At 34.1% G+C, this 15,740-nt stretch overlaps 1 protein-coding gene across 2 annotated transcripts in view; it reads right to left on the minus strand.

The window, feature by feature from the left end:
- The window catches only part of Syt7 (Synaptotagmin 7), a 174,247-nt gene extending 162,577 nt beyond the window's left edge, over window positions 1-11,670 (minus strand). The window contains exons 1-2 of one of the 2 annotated variants that reach the window (XM_085480069.1): window positions 11,122-11,670; window positions 4,932-5,049 (exon numbers count right to left, since the gene is read on the minus strand). The gene's annotated coding sequence lies outside the window, so the exon portion shown is untranslated. The remainder of the gene's footprint in view (window positions 1-4,931; window positions 5,050-11,121) is intronic. The other variant, XM_085480070.1, reaches the window with a different exon arrangement.
- Between the last annotated feature and the right edge of the window lie 4,070 nt (window positions 11,671-15,740).

Here is a 15,740-nt window from a genome sequence, read left to right on the forward strand (position 1 = left end):
TATAGATCCTATTCATATATTATATATTATTTATACATAGGTATATATAAAATTACTATTTTTAGGATAAATATGTAATGCGTAAATAAAATTTACACACTAAAAAATGTGTTTGATTTTTCAACTAAATTACTTTTTTGTTAATTGAATGATATTAATATTTAAGTCAAATATATATATACGTTTTGTTATATGTAATTTAAATATTTTTATATATTCAATTAACAAGATAATATTTAATTGAAAGGTTTAGTCAAGTTAACCAATTTTTTCTCAGTACCTACACATTCAGAATTTAACCTCTCTCACAGGTTACTAATATATATAAATATCTTTACAACCTTCTCTCTCTATTTAAGTATCTATATTTAATACATGTAATATCCGCATTCACCCTGAGAAAGAAGCGAATATTCCGTTTTTCTATTTTTGCTCCCCCATATGACTTAATGACGTGCGAAGGGTTGAGCTGATAAAAAAAGGTACGCGATTAAGTAATTGGCGTAATCCCGCGAGATGTTTAAATGCTCAGCGTCACATTCGCGAGCGTTAAAATTACATTAACGTGAAGATAATTAGTCTTCTGCGGGATAACAAACGCACAATATTGCAACATGCGCCTGTTTGTGTCTCCCGCGCGGTATAAATTGTGCTACATCACGATTCCATATCCGTCACACGACGTTCAGCCCTATAATACGTAGACTCATATCACCCACTTTCCTCGAAGCACAAGGTCCCTCGTTATACCCCACGTCGATTACAACATTTATAGCCGTTCGATTACATTGTTCCATCTAGCCGCCTATCCGGCCGTTACGTCGCTCTCGATATAACGTCGGATGTATACATATATATATACATATAAGCGTGCTTTGACATAAAACTAGTTATCTAATTGAGCCGTCCATTCCATGCATATTCCGCGGAAATTGGTCAAATCATTTCATTGCGAACTATTAATAGCTGCGTTGGTTAATAATAATTGATATAAGGATGCGCATAATGAAGATTATATATGTATATATATACACGTTTTAATCGGTATAATGTTACGAAATAATATATAAGATGTCGTAACGTAAAATGTCAAATTTATACAGTAGAAAAATTTGTGTTTGTGTTCTTATTAAAAACGGTCCTCGGTGGAAATTTTTGTGTTAAATATTGAACACATTCATGTATTAATTTTACATATTGCTGTTGTTTTTATTAAACTTATATGTTAAATTATTAAAGCAACTGAAAAAAGATGTAAAAATATGTTTTGTTTTATTAGTAACAAGATTTATCTGTTAAATTTTACAGAAGATTTTTCATTTTATAATATAAGTAAGGATGATCAAATCTAAAATTAATATTTTTAGTTAATTTTTACATTAGAACAATGTTTAATTTACACAAAATTTATTTTAAAATATTTGAAGTTTTGCATTTACTTTGGGTTAAAATATTTATGCCTCCATTTAACATATCCATATTATGTTAAATTAACACCATATGTTAAATTAACACAAAATATTATGTGGACCATTGGGGTGATATCTCTCTCTCTGACATGTGATATCTGTTAAATTTGACACAAATTTTTCAACTGTGTATTCCTCGTAAAAGTGTAAAAAATAAATACGTTAAAAATCGAGGTAGAGAGAAAAAGAGAGAGAGTCACTGCTAACAATAAAACGTACACACGTATAAAAACGAAATTTCGATGCAAATTCGTCGGCGCAACTTTTCGCGCGTAGAACCTCGATCGAGCGAAAAACAAATTACAGCTTTCCGATAACGCGCGGATGTGTATAGAGCAAAACACAGACCGGAAGGACTTGCGTCAAAACTCGTTAATTCGAACGGACGAGAACGGAGAAATTGCGTTACCTCGCCCTTTCCTTTCCCTCGTAGGAGGGTAATTTCAATTTCCCTCTTATTGAAAGACAGGCCTCAGGGCGAAACGTACTTATCACAGCGGGATAGATGAATCCTGTTTAATGCCGGAATGCCTGGTTTATATGCAATAACGACGTCCAGGATTTTCTTTCGGAAGCCTCCGATGACGTTCGTCTGAATAGCGTCCGGTTATATATATATATATATATATATATATATATATAGCATTATACTATTACAGCTCTACGTTATTAAGGCTCTCGCTTATTGGCACCTTGTTATCCTAGCCGTTGGCGATAAATTATAAAGTCGGAAGGGACATTATAAGACTCGTGTCATCGGAACACGGGTAGCGCGATAAATAATTCAACGAGGCAAATAAACTTTTAGCGCGTATTTCGAGAAGAGTTTCGGGAAGCAGGAGGATGAGGAAATTCGCTTCGAATCTCTGTCCGCGTGCAATACATTCCGGCATGTGCACTTATATACCAGCTGCGACCGAGAGCATATTGATTCGCGGACTGTCAACGTCTTATAACGCTCGCAGATACGCTCGCTATTGTTGGAATTAGCAAATCGATAGACAACAGTTAGCTGTGTATTAGTCGCGTGCATGCGATGCTCACGGAGTAATTGCAGACACTACGATGTAAAAAAAAAAGACACGATGCAAGTAAAGCAGATTATAGCATATAGTATTACCAATTTAATCCCCCACTAAATGGGACTTGATACTTCCCAAGGTAAGTTAAAAGTAGCTGTAAGATTTGTAAAAAAAACGAAGCAAGGATTACGATATAGTTTAAGGATTTTCAATTTAATATATACCGACGAGAAGGCGAAAAATAAAAATGCTGATGCGGAAGAAATCCCTCGATAAATTTTCAGCCGTGCCGAAATCGATTTTTCGGTCTGAACAAATCTCCTTCGTCGCATGCGATACCTATCTTCGCGGGATAATTTGTACGCCGGAAATTTCCTCGTGCGCGTAAAAACGTCGCGAGATTTTCAATCGCGATATACATCCGGCAAATGCCGAAGGGTATAAAGAAGTTGAGATCGCGAGGTGACATATGCGTGCGCGCAGCGAAAAAATGTCAAATCGCGACGAAAAAAACGCGGCGGATTCGATCTTGGGCGTGTAACGACGAATATAGGACGGATTCGTGGGAAAAATATTTTACCGGGGTATTGAAAGTTACAGTTCGGACTTTCCTTCCTTCCACCTGAAAAGCTCCTTCTTAACGCGAGAGAGACCGCGGCCCTTCCTCCGGTTATTTGACAGATCGCACGTGTGCGAGAAGCAGAAAAAGGGACGCGCGTGAACTGTGAAACAGCACGCGTATACATACTCGTAAAAAATATATGGTATTTCTTTTTGAAAGAGAGAGAGTGAATATTCCACATAATTTTTCTTACATCTCGCAGAGATGTATATGAATTTTGTTTATTATACATGAGAAGTCGTTTTTCCACGAAATATAAAACCCACGCGTATGATATTAATGAAGAAATAAGAAAATATTTTCAGATCTTTTTTTTTCCTTTTAATAAAGAGAGTCAAATAAATCGCTTGATGTGCAGTTTTTATCTGTTTATACTTTTGATTTTTGTATTTTTTGCTGCTGTGTGCATTCAATAAAAATATTATTATCTTTGTGAAATGGGCAAATATGTATGAGCTAAGGTACAACTTTATTTAATTTGCATTTCTCTTTTACGAGATTGAATAATATAACAAATACACTCTCGTATTTAGTTGGCTCTTAAATATGCTCTCCTTTATTAAGGACTGTCTGAGATTTATAGTGTCTGTATCAAAGTGAAGTTATATAAGTTTAAACCTGCGGTTTCCAGCCATAAGGTCAAATTGACCAGCTTGTGAAACTAGTTTTACGACAAGAGGCTAACAAACATCCGAGTCATTAAGGACGGCAAAAGCACAATGAGAAATATATATATATATATATATATATATATATATATATATATATATATATACATATTGTATATATGTATATATGTATATATTCTCTCTTGTGCTTTGGCGGTCTTCATTATACATATATACATAGGTATGTAACTATAATTTACAATCTTCCTTTTCGCCATCTTTCTTCTTATATATTACACAAATTATAATGATGAATTAGTCACGAAAAAACGAGATCAAACAAACATTTATCTTTATACATATATAGTACACGATTAGATGTAAAATATTTTACAGAAACTGTAAAATAAATAAAGTAAGTTTGCAATTTAATAAAAAGCAAGTTTACATAAAAATGTTTCCAGAAAATATTTAATTCAAATTGGACATAGTAAAAATATGTCGCAAAAAAAAACAAATCGTTCTCTCCATAAATATGTAAACGGCGTCAGTCTTCCTTTACATAAATCCATAAACAATCTATCTGTACAGTCTATTATGTTTGCCTACATCGTAGGGAAAAAGTACGCGATCAATAATATCGATTTTCTGTAGCAAAATTCAGTTCTACTACTCGCGTGATCGAACAACGAATCACGCACAGTCATTGTCAGTATATTTAGGATAAAATTTATGTTAGTGGTTGCGAAATTTCCGGCCACGTGTACTGTGCGTTCAAGTGGAAAATCGCTTCTATTGAAAATGTCACGCCCCGAAAGTCGCATTGTAGGGTTCGCGCCAAACCCTGCCTAATTTTCTGTACATTTACATATAAGCATGTTATATGTATACATAAAAAACGTAAAAAAATATTTATATTCTTCTATCAAAAAGACATTCGCATATATATATATTTTATTCATTTCAACAACGTGCTAAGATATGTATTTTATTCCTCTTTTTATTGAGTTACGCTGTAAACCATCTCGTAAAAGCTCACAGCCGTTATATACGTAACTTATATGATTAATGATTCGCTCAGATTCGCGATATTTGTATTAAGCGTGGAGAAAAGCGGTTAAAATCTGGAAATTTGCACTTTCACGCAAAGATAAACACGCCTTTAAAGCGATATTAAACGGACATTGATAAATATTCGTGTGTAGCTTACCGATAATTCGAGGATGCGAACCTATATCCTAGAGCTTCATTGAAGCGTGAAGGCGGATGGGATGAAGCCCGTCCGACGAGATCACGCACGTTTACATTCTCCAGGACGTGAAAATTACCTGGAAAAAAAACAGTGATTTATCAGAAAATGCTTCCTCATAACCGGATTTTTTTATCGAACATTTTCCAATGCAATCTCCCTCAAGAAATGAAAAAAAATTTCTTTGTAAACCTGTGTAATCTTTTTTAGTTCCTTCAGCTACTTATATATTACAGCTCTTTAACTTTTCCGAGACAAGATAAAAATGTCTGTTGGACAAAGCGAAAGTATATACTTTTGTAAAAGAATAAAGAATCTCTTCGTTCATCGTTAAACATTCTGAAATAAAAAAAAAAAAGACAATGAAAACATTTTATCTCGTCGCTACTCTCTGGAAAAACGAAAAGACTCGATTGCAAAAAATAATTTGGTTACTTTCTGCAATCTTATTCTCGCTCTTCAGCGATATATATGTAAACTTTCTATTTGCGTCGCGTCACCCCAAGAGACATTAAGAATTATTATGTCATAACGTAACAACGACGCGCACACGCTCGCATAATTAATATCCCTGTAATCGATAACGGACTTATAAAGAGGTCGAGACGACAGTTTAGGTTGGCACCGACAATCCGAAGAAGCAGATGTTCTTCTCGCGTGTCCTTCATTTTCTAAATTCGCGGGGATCGATCAGAGTCGAAATTTCAGAGACCCGCGAGATGGAAAAGGAGGGCGGAAAAAATGCGCGAATTAAAAGGGAAAAAAGGAGAAGACGAAAAACGATATTGTTCTCGGCGCGATAATCAACGCTACCACTATTCTATTTCCTTTCACTTCCTAGTCGGACGCGACTAGTCGGCGCAATTAAGCGAAGTAGCTCAATTGTTCCGACGTGACAGCTCGGCGCTGTCGATAATGCTTCACGGAAATCGAAATATGTACATACATGTGTTACATGACACACTCACACTCACACACACATACATAAGTTAACGCGCAAATCGTTTGACGGATGACAAAGTAAGACTCGCGCGCACGTGACACATGCGAGATCGTGATAGATCTCCTCCACATCGATGTCGCGCGAAATGTGCAAACATTATTCAGGTTATTGTTAGCTAAAGAGAGAGAGAGAGAGAGAGAGAGAAGAGGTATATGAAGATATATATATATATATGGAGATGTCCCATGCGAAATATATTAAATTTTGATAGCTCGAGTAAAGAAAAGTAAAGTAGTCCATCGTTATAACTATAATTTTCCAATACTCAACGTAATATATGTCTTTGCGAGTGAGCCTCAATTTATTAAAATTCGATTAAAAGTTAAGTCTCCTTAAAGTTAAGTGAGAAGTTTAGTCTTATCGTTTATAGCTGTTCTCTTTAAAGAGCTCTGGGTGGCGCTCATATTCAATGGCTAAAGTACTCGAAAATTGTTGGCGTCCAGACTTTTACTAAGAAGAAAAATAAAACTAGTTATAACTTTATATTAACGAACGAAATGCGAAAGTTTCGTCAAATTGTTTTTTTTTCTCTAATAATTATATTTAAACGGAAAAATATACACTATTAAATATATTAATAAATATGTTAAATATATTAATTAATTGTACACATTGGCGTTTGCAAATAACACAATATGCTAAAACATACATACATACTGTATGTACACATTAAGCTGGAGAGTCTCTCGTTAAAATATAAAATCGATGCAAAACACTCTGTACATTCTCTCAAAATATATATACCGCCTTTTGAGATACAAGTACTTTTATTGTTCCATAAGCCTCTTTTCCTTTCTCTCTTATTACACACACGTAGACACACACAAAGTGGGTGTGTAAAGTGACCTCCATTAGGAGTCACGCAGCGTATTGTCGACGCTTCGTGTCACTTATTAGCTCACGTGTTCGCAAAATTCATGCCAGCGGTATAGGTTGAATAAAATAATAACCTCTCTATCGCAATTCGTATGTAAGAAATATTTGATTAAAGATGCATAATCTCCGGAGCATCGCCATCTTAAAAAGCTGCACAATATACATTGAAAAAAAATTATTGAATTCGAACAATTATTTATTTCAATACTGCCTAATTTATTTCAAACTAATAATATTGATTTGAGGTGAAAAATATATATTTGATATAAAAAAATCCTTTTCAAAACAGATAAATCAATATTCATTTGTTTTAAATAAATGATTGATTATTAGGCAATATTGAAATTAATATTTATAAATAATTTAATCATTTGTTTTCAATATAAAAATAATATAATGTATCCAATTACTTTCAACTCTTATTTTCTGGTGAGTGAATTTTCGCCAAACTTTCCCGGTTTAAAAAAACAAATAAGCTCTCAAAGAGATACAGTTTTCCGCGAGCCGTGCACTTGGTTGCAAGAAGTCAGATTCAAGTTATTAATCAAGCACCTTGTCAAATATGCTTATCAAGAGAGTACTGCAATAACGACGTCTAATGAAGACTCTTCCGGGCGCCGAGAGAGCGACCGTGAAGTACCTGACCTACATAAATATTGACTATAGGTAGGTTTTCGTGCTCTTGGCCTTGAAATCACGCAAGGGATAGTCCCGTATGCTCAGTCAGACGTAAGGGAAATACCTCGAGGGACGAGTATACGACGTGAAACACCGACGGGGAAAAATAAAATACGAAACGGGGTGTACGTTCGCACAAAACTGGAAATAACATGCATTTAATCAATTGAGAAGTTCAATTCGGGATTCCGGTGGATTTATTTCCCGCAAAAGTGGCTTGCGGCTGTGCGGCCTGAGGTTAAGCGGTTTAATTTACGTGCAGCGTTTTAAACAAACGCTCAAATATGGGAATGTCATTCGTGCATCGACATAAATAAATCGCGTTGAAAAAAAGAAGACAATAGAAAAAAAATCGAAGAATCGTTTCCGTAAAAATGCACGTAATGCGAAAAGATATTTTAAGAATAATTCATACGTCAGTATGAGATTAGTTTTTGATGCAATGCCAGAGAGAGAGAGGTATAATCGCATAATTACGCGCACGATCGCGTCCTGCGTCATATAAATATAATGCATACAATTATATTTCTTTTCCTGCTCCTTTTTTGCGCTTCTCCACGCGGATTACTTTGCTGCTTAATTTCCTGTTGGTATTCCGCAACGTTATTCCGAATACATCAAGACGGTAACTATTCTGGCTTTAATCTCCGTGCGACGCGGCGCAACAACTTCGTTGGCATCAGAGATTTGCCGTATTTATTTATACGCGTCATACGTCAGCGGCAGCCCTTTCGTTTTCCCTTGAACTCCAATTGCGAGTTTAATATGACTTGGCGGAAATAACTCATATATACGGCGACAATGCCCTCATCGAGATCGTAAAGTTTACGGACATGGTTTACCAATGTACTTTTTCGAGCCAAATAAAGAGAAGAGAGAAGAGAGAAAGAGAGTGGAATTCATTCGTATATATATCGAGGAATGAAGATTGTGGCCGAACAAGGGAAACTGGCAAAACTCCACGATCCATTAATTTCAACCAACGACATCACTTCGGTCCATTCAGGAATTATCTACTCGATTAATAAGCACTTGTGCTACGTAACTCTTGCAAGAATTGCGCGTTGTTAAGTGAAAGATAAAATTATCCATAATCTACACGTGTATATATATATATACATACGTCTACGTACGTCAATGTAATGGCCACTTTTAGATGAAAGGTATTCTATACGCGAGATTGAAATAATCCAGTCGCGAATAGCAGCGGCTAATTTGAGCAAATTTGAGTAAATTTAAAGGATGCAGAAAGATTTACAAAATTGTCGAGATAAAAATTATACATGGCTTATTTCTATTCGATGGCGTGACAAAAGTCACTTTTCGCATCGTATAATTTTCTGTGAGTGAAAAATCAGAATTTACACATTTGCGGATAAAGATAGTGTTTTACTGTCACAATCGGCATAACTCGTTTATCGAGCGTTTCCTTCCTGTTCACATTTCAAATTTCAGCGCACATTTATTTCTTACAACATTCACAGACGATTCCCGTTAACGAGAATGTAAATCCATTGATGATTCTTAAATTATAAGTTATTGAAAGTAAACAGATAAAACAAAATGTTCAATTTCAAGTTAAATTAATTTTATCGGTATTTTAATTGTCTTCTTTTAATTAAAATATTAGATGCTTAAATTATTTTCAGTCTCAGCAATAACAGAAAGTGTACATACGACGTTATTTTTTTAGGACATTCGCAGTCAATTTAATTAACGAGTTATTAAAAGTGAACAAGTGAAATAATATTCGTTGCTCTACTTCAAGTAAAATTAATTTTATCGGGGTTTTAATTAGCAGGCCTCATTTTACTGCTAAAATATTTCAATCTAAAAATATTGTAACAATTCTTCCTTCTCGCCTATAAGAAAATTGACTCTAATAACAGAAAAGCAATATATCCATCCACTCTGTATCTTGCGATTACGTCCTGCGTTCAACCGGAACCCCGGAGTTATAATAATAATAATACTTCCATATCCAGCCTATACGTATATTAAATCACTGAAAATGCATCGATAGCTTCACCTCGGGTATAAGTTGAAAAAATGAACAGATAAAATATCAACGAGAGATAGAGAGCGCGATAAGCCTTAATCCCGTGAATACATTACATTAGATAACATAGAGCTTTTGACGAAACCCTCGACCTTGTTCGTTCCATCTCAGCTCACAATCTACGCGCGCGTCGACGTCTCTTTCTAAAATAAAAATACGCTATAAAAGGATGATAAGTTCGATGGTGTAAAATATCGATTTGTTGTTCTCGAATGAAGGCGGCTCGACGTAATCATCAACGGCGGTCAGAAAAACGTCGTGTTCACATCCGCTCTCGTCGATCGAACGATAAAATGAAATAGCCGTTCTTATCGTTATGGCATTATATAGTATATGTCACTCTCTCTCTCTCTCTCTTTTTCTCTCGACTGATTATCGAAAGGTTCCCTCTCCGGAGGAAAGAGGGGAAAAAATTCGTCGACCAGTTCATTTTTCCGATATGCAATTTTAAGCGGAATAACATTTCTGCGCGCAATAATAATAATATCGAAATTGTGCATCGTGAAATAATACCTGGTGGTAATAATTAATTCTTACAACGAAACGATTCATCCGATAATTAATTTCTCAAATTCTCTTGCAAATAATGAGAGAACCCGTCTTTTGTTTTTTAAAAATCATATTATTTATTTATAATCCAATTTAATGCAAAGACGTGTAGGATATTGGAAAGTTAATTTGGCGAACATGTTTTTTGTACACACGGTTCTTTCTCATTCAACAATATTTATAATTAAAATAGAATAAAAGTGCAGACAAAAAACGTGTTACACGGATGTAAGAGCCATCACTGTCGATTCACTTGCTTTAGTAGTTGATAAGACCATGTCAAAGATCTATTAATCAAAAGTACATCTTGCGATAAACTTCCTGAATCTAATATAGTTCTGTCGACAAAATGTCATCGTGAATAATGTCCTCTGAAAGACTGGTACGCAAATAATGATTTTCACCAGCGGCGACAAATTAGTTTTATATATTTCGCGATTATGATCACCTATATTCTATTTTATCTTTCTTTCGTAGAAACCTGCGCAACATACGATAACCAATACCACTCCGCGACATTTATTTGCTTATCACATAAAGGAACGGGTATTGAAAAAAGATATAAGTATCCCTCATGACACAGATATAGAAATACATATGAAGGATTCTTAGATTTTTAATATTAAAACGACAGTCAAATATCGAGTGTCAAATTTATCGTTGTCGAACGCGGGAAAATATATACGATCTCAACACCTTCGGTGCAGAATACGTCGAATACAAATGCGACGCATTAATATTGGAAGGAACATGGCGATATACTTGTAAAATATCTACGAAACGAATCGAATACACGAATCTGCTCCAGTCGGATCCACATAGGATAAATTTTTCATCCGATGCAAATTTAAAAATAACCACCAAATTATTTAAAGTATTCTGAAAAATGAAAGAGCCCATTTTCCTTCGCATAATATACTCCCGAATTGAATTGTACTCCAGGATACCTGGAGCAGGTTCTGTACCCGGAAGACGAGAGTACTCACGGTAATGGGGTACAACGATGCGCCGCGGAAACGCGCTCGAAGGGTATAAACGGTAAACGCGCACCGGACGCGGTTCGCCCGCCGTTGGAGGGCGAACCAGCGTTCACACTTTGCGCGAGTGCACGTTTTTCACGGGCGACACCTCGGCGTGTGCAACACTCAAGCTGTGCTCGACGGCACGCCGCGTATCATGATCGACGAGAAGAACCCGGGGACCAGTGAGAAAGCACCGGACTTTGACAGCGCGACGACGTCGGACCGAGTGGTGCAAGCTTTCTTGGCCGGATAAGAGAGACAGGAGAAAGAGAAAGAGAATGAGTTAGATGAAGAGAGGAAAGGAAGAGAGAGAGAGAGAGAGAAAAGAAAGAGAGAAAGAGAGAGGATGAGAGAAAAAGAGAGCAGGAAGGAGAGAAAATGTCAGGTACCGATGGACACCGATCGGTCTCACTGATTACTAACGAGGGAGAAAAGAGGGATCCGATTGTGAGAAAATAGATTGATAGGCAACCGCGTGGCAGCTAGAGTCGCGACGCACTGCTGCTTCACGGCTGCGAGTCCCCACCATGGATTTTCACGAGCTCTGCTACTACCCCCGCTGCATTCAACCCCCACTTGCGCACCGACCAAACTACGGCACCTCACCCTCTCTCTCTCGCGAGCTACCTACATACCTACCCTACCCTACCTTACCCCTATCCTCGGCCACCACACCCCCGCGACTTGCACACGACTTGTTCGCTCCCGAGGCTTCGCTCGACTCTCTCTCTCTCTCTCTCTCTCTATTTCTCGCGTGCGAAACGAGAAATGAAAAATCGACGCGAAATTGTATCCGTTCGATTCCGCCGATTTCGTACAACATCCGAATCGAAAACTTCAACATACGGGATTGCTGTAAAATCTTCTTATGCACTTTGAAGCGCTCTAAACTTCAGGACAAAATCGAATTTCATGACGTATAAAATCGTGTTCTCGCAAAGTTAATGAAAACGAGATTTTTTAAAAAAGAACGCTTTTTTTGTAGTTGTGGAGAACATTTCGTGGAGAGAAGAAAAAAAGATGTAAAAAATTTTGTTAATCCATAAATTGATTGTGCATATTTGAGAATGTCTCGGATTTAATTGGCTTTTTCTACACCTGTTATTCTTAGAGATATAAATTATTCAACCATTTTTTTATTTGCTTGTTTTTTTTGTATATTTTATACTACTAATAGATTTATACTTTAATTATTTATCATTCACATTCCAATAATGAAAGAATTAAACAATGTAAATGTAGTAGGATTCCAGCGGATATACTAGTGTTATATAGTAGATTGAACTATGCTAATTTGAACGAAAAGTACAGAAGTTTATAATGCCAAAATACTCCAATATTCAATGTAACAATTTAGCAAGTGCATTTAACTATTAAATACTTTTCACACACAGAACACTAACTCTCTTTCATGCTAATATTAGATTCTTAAGTCTCATTAAAAACTAAAACTGTGTAACTTGTGCTGAAATCAAAGTTGCAATAACATTAAAATAAATATTAGTTTTTTAAAAATTATATTTTTTTAATCTTTAACATTTTAAATTCTTTATATTCTCTAAAATTTTTATTTTAAAAAATTTTAATTAATTTATAATGTAAGTATATCTGAAAATAGTTACAATTAAAAATTGCAAAAAATCAAATTAAATACATCATCTCAAGTACAAAAAAAATACGCTAATTCGAATTAATTACTTTTTCTTACTAAAACATAAACTTCTTAAAATAACAAAGATAAATTACAAAAATATATTTTTTGGTGAATGTAAGTAGATAATTAAATATTTTATTTAAAATATATAACACAAAAGAGAAACAGTGTATGCATATGTTAGATATATGTAAATACAATTAAATAGAATTAAATGTCCGACAATAGATAGACACTATAATAAAGATAATAAAAAAGATAATGAAGCAATAAATAATATAATATCTCTCATGCACAAGTTGATCTCCTATATAATACACTTTTTTATTTGAACAGTTACGATCTCTGATAAATCACGGAAATCTTCTATCGATAATATTCGAGAAAAAAAGAGAGAGAGAGAGAGATGCTTTAAAATTTTTTTAAGCTTATCGGCATTAAAGTTATGAAAAATAAAATTGAATTAATTTCATTTTTACAACCTAAATTAACCACATATTGATGCAAGAGAAAATAAAAAAGTAATCATAAACAAATTATATTATTATATTCATACTTAACAACTCTTTAAGTTAATCATGATCGCTTTAGGACTACTAATTAAACAAACTTGACAATGGATCGAACAATCTCTCTTGGACTCGATTCAGTAACAATCAGCCCAATCAAGATTGATATTTCAATTGCGTTATTATATTCATACTTAACAACTCTTTAAGTTAATCATGATCGCTTTAGGACTACTAATTAAACAAACTTGACAATGGATCAAACAATCTCTCTTGGACTCGATTCAGTAACAATCAGCCCAATCTATGATCGCTTTAGGACTACTAATTAAACAAACTTGACAATGGATCAAACAATCTCTCTTGGACTCGATTCAGTAACAATCAGCCCAATCAAGATTGATATTTCAATTGCGTTATTATATTCATACTTAACAACTCTTTAAGTTAATCATGATCGCTTTAGGACTACTAATTAAACAAACTTGACAATGGATCGAACAATCTCTCTTGGACTCGATTCAGTAACAATCAGCCCAATCAAGATTGATATTTCAATTGCGTTATTATATTCATACTTAACAACTCTTTAAGTTAATCATGATCGCTTTAGGACTACTAATTAAACAAACTTGACAATGGATCGAACAATCTCTCTTGGACTCGATTCAGTAACAATCAGCCCAATCAAGATTGATATTTCAATTGCGTTATTATATTCATACTTAACAACTCTTTAAGTTAATCATGATCGCTTTAGGACTACTAATTAAACAAACTTGACAATGGATCGAACAATCTCTCTTGGACTCGATTCAGTAACAATCAGCCCAATCAAGATTGATATTTCAATTGCGTTATCTATTCATATGCGAAATGAATATCATGAATGCCAGGTTATATTACACATTTAATATTAGCTATCTGGTTCATTAATTATCAATATTTTGTTCAATTTTATATCTTTAATTTGACATCTATTATGTATTATGTAAATTAAAAAAATTAATACTAAATATGAATACGAATCATATTATGTAAATGCTGCAAAGAATATCAAATAAACAATTATCATCAGTAAATAGGGAATGTATCGTAGAAATTAAATTTTTTTTTAAGATGTTTGTCTTTGATGATTATTTGCAAAACATTTATAAATAGATTGAAAACGAATATATGACATCATTTCAGAAAAAGTTAAATTAAAAACGTTAAAAACATTTTCGAGTGTTGTTTCAAATAAACTAATGTAATAATTAAAAGAATAATTTCCGACGTTATCGAAACAGAAAAATAATTATATTTTTTGCAAGCATGTTTCCTGATTAAAATATTTAAAAATTATTCTTTGTCACTCTTGATCTTTATTATCATTTTAATAAACTGTCGGGAAATTTTTTCAAACAGTTTTGAATGACAAATGAACCTGACTTCAATCAAACTTTCTCTTGAGATTTCCAAGCACTTTCTTGTTAATGTGTGAGACAATACCGTACATAGATTCTTTTTTACAAAACAAAATTGTACCGCATATACGAAGCGAATACCTTTAGATTCACAATCGGTACACTGATGATGGTAACACATTTTGCAGTCAAAGTTTTATATGTGTGTATCTATCCGAGATTCAAACCGCTGAGACTAATAAGTATATTTGCAGAGAAACAACTTACCATCTAACGAGTTCGTGAAATTAACGTCCACGTAATTATATAAAATCAGTACTACTAAGTTTGGAAACAGTATTTATTAACTGCTAATAAGTTTTAGATCCAGTTCTTTCTCAACTATGTGCAAAAATTAATTATTAATATTGTATATTATAATTCTCATATACAAAGATAATTTTGAATGTAATTTTTATTAGAAGAAATATATAAGTATATATTTGCTTGCAAAAAAATTATTCTAAATTCAAATAACTTAAATATCTTTATATTTGTAAATCAGATTTATATCACTATGTGTGTACAACAATTTTCTTGTGATATATAATTATAACGATACTTTTATGACAAAATGCATATATTATTGTATATGACTCAAAATCTCATAAAAATATCTTAATTACAGCCCAGATAGCACCATGTCCTAAATGCACCCATAAGACATCTTTAAGATGTTTTTACGAAGACGTTGAGATATCATATCATAAGATTTTTTAAAGGCGTTTTAAAGATTTCTTCATGGTGTCTCATTGGTCCATTTTGGACATGGTACTATCTGGGAGATGACTAAAATATCTGAGAGCTTCATTAACTCTGCCATATATTTAATTCTTTTCATATGACTCATGTGCATGTGATTGCAAGGTTAGATAATAACATAAAAGATTTTCCTCATATTTCTATCAGCATAATACGATCAACTATGCTTCATCAGCTTTGAAAAAGGAAAAGCAACACCACGCAACAACGATT

The sequence above is a fragment of the Nylanderia fulva genome, unplaced genomic scaffold, assembly GCF_048542155.1.
Source record: "Nylanderia fulva isolate GAGA-0341 unplaced genomic scaffold, ASM4854215v1 Scaffold14, whole genome shotgun sequence".
NCBI classification, from domain to species: Eukaryota; Metazoa; Arthropoda; class Insecta; order Hymenoptera; family Formicidae; genus Nylanderia; species Nylanderia fulva.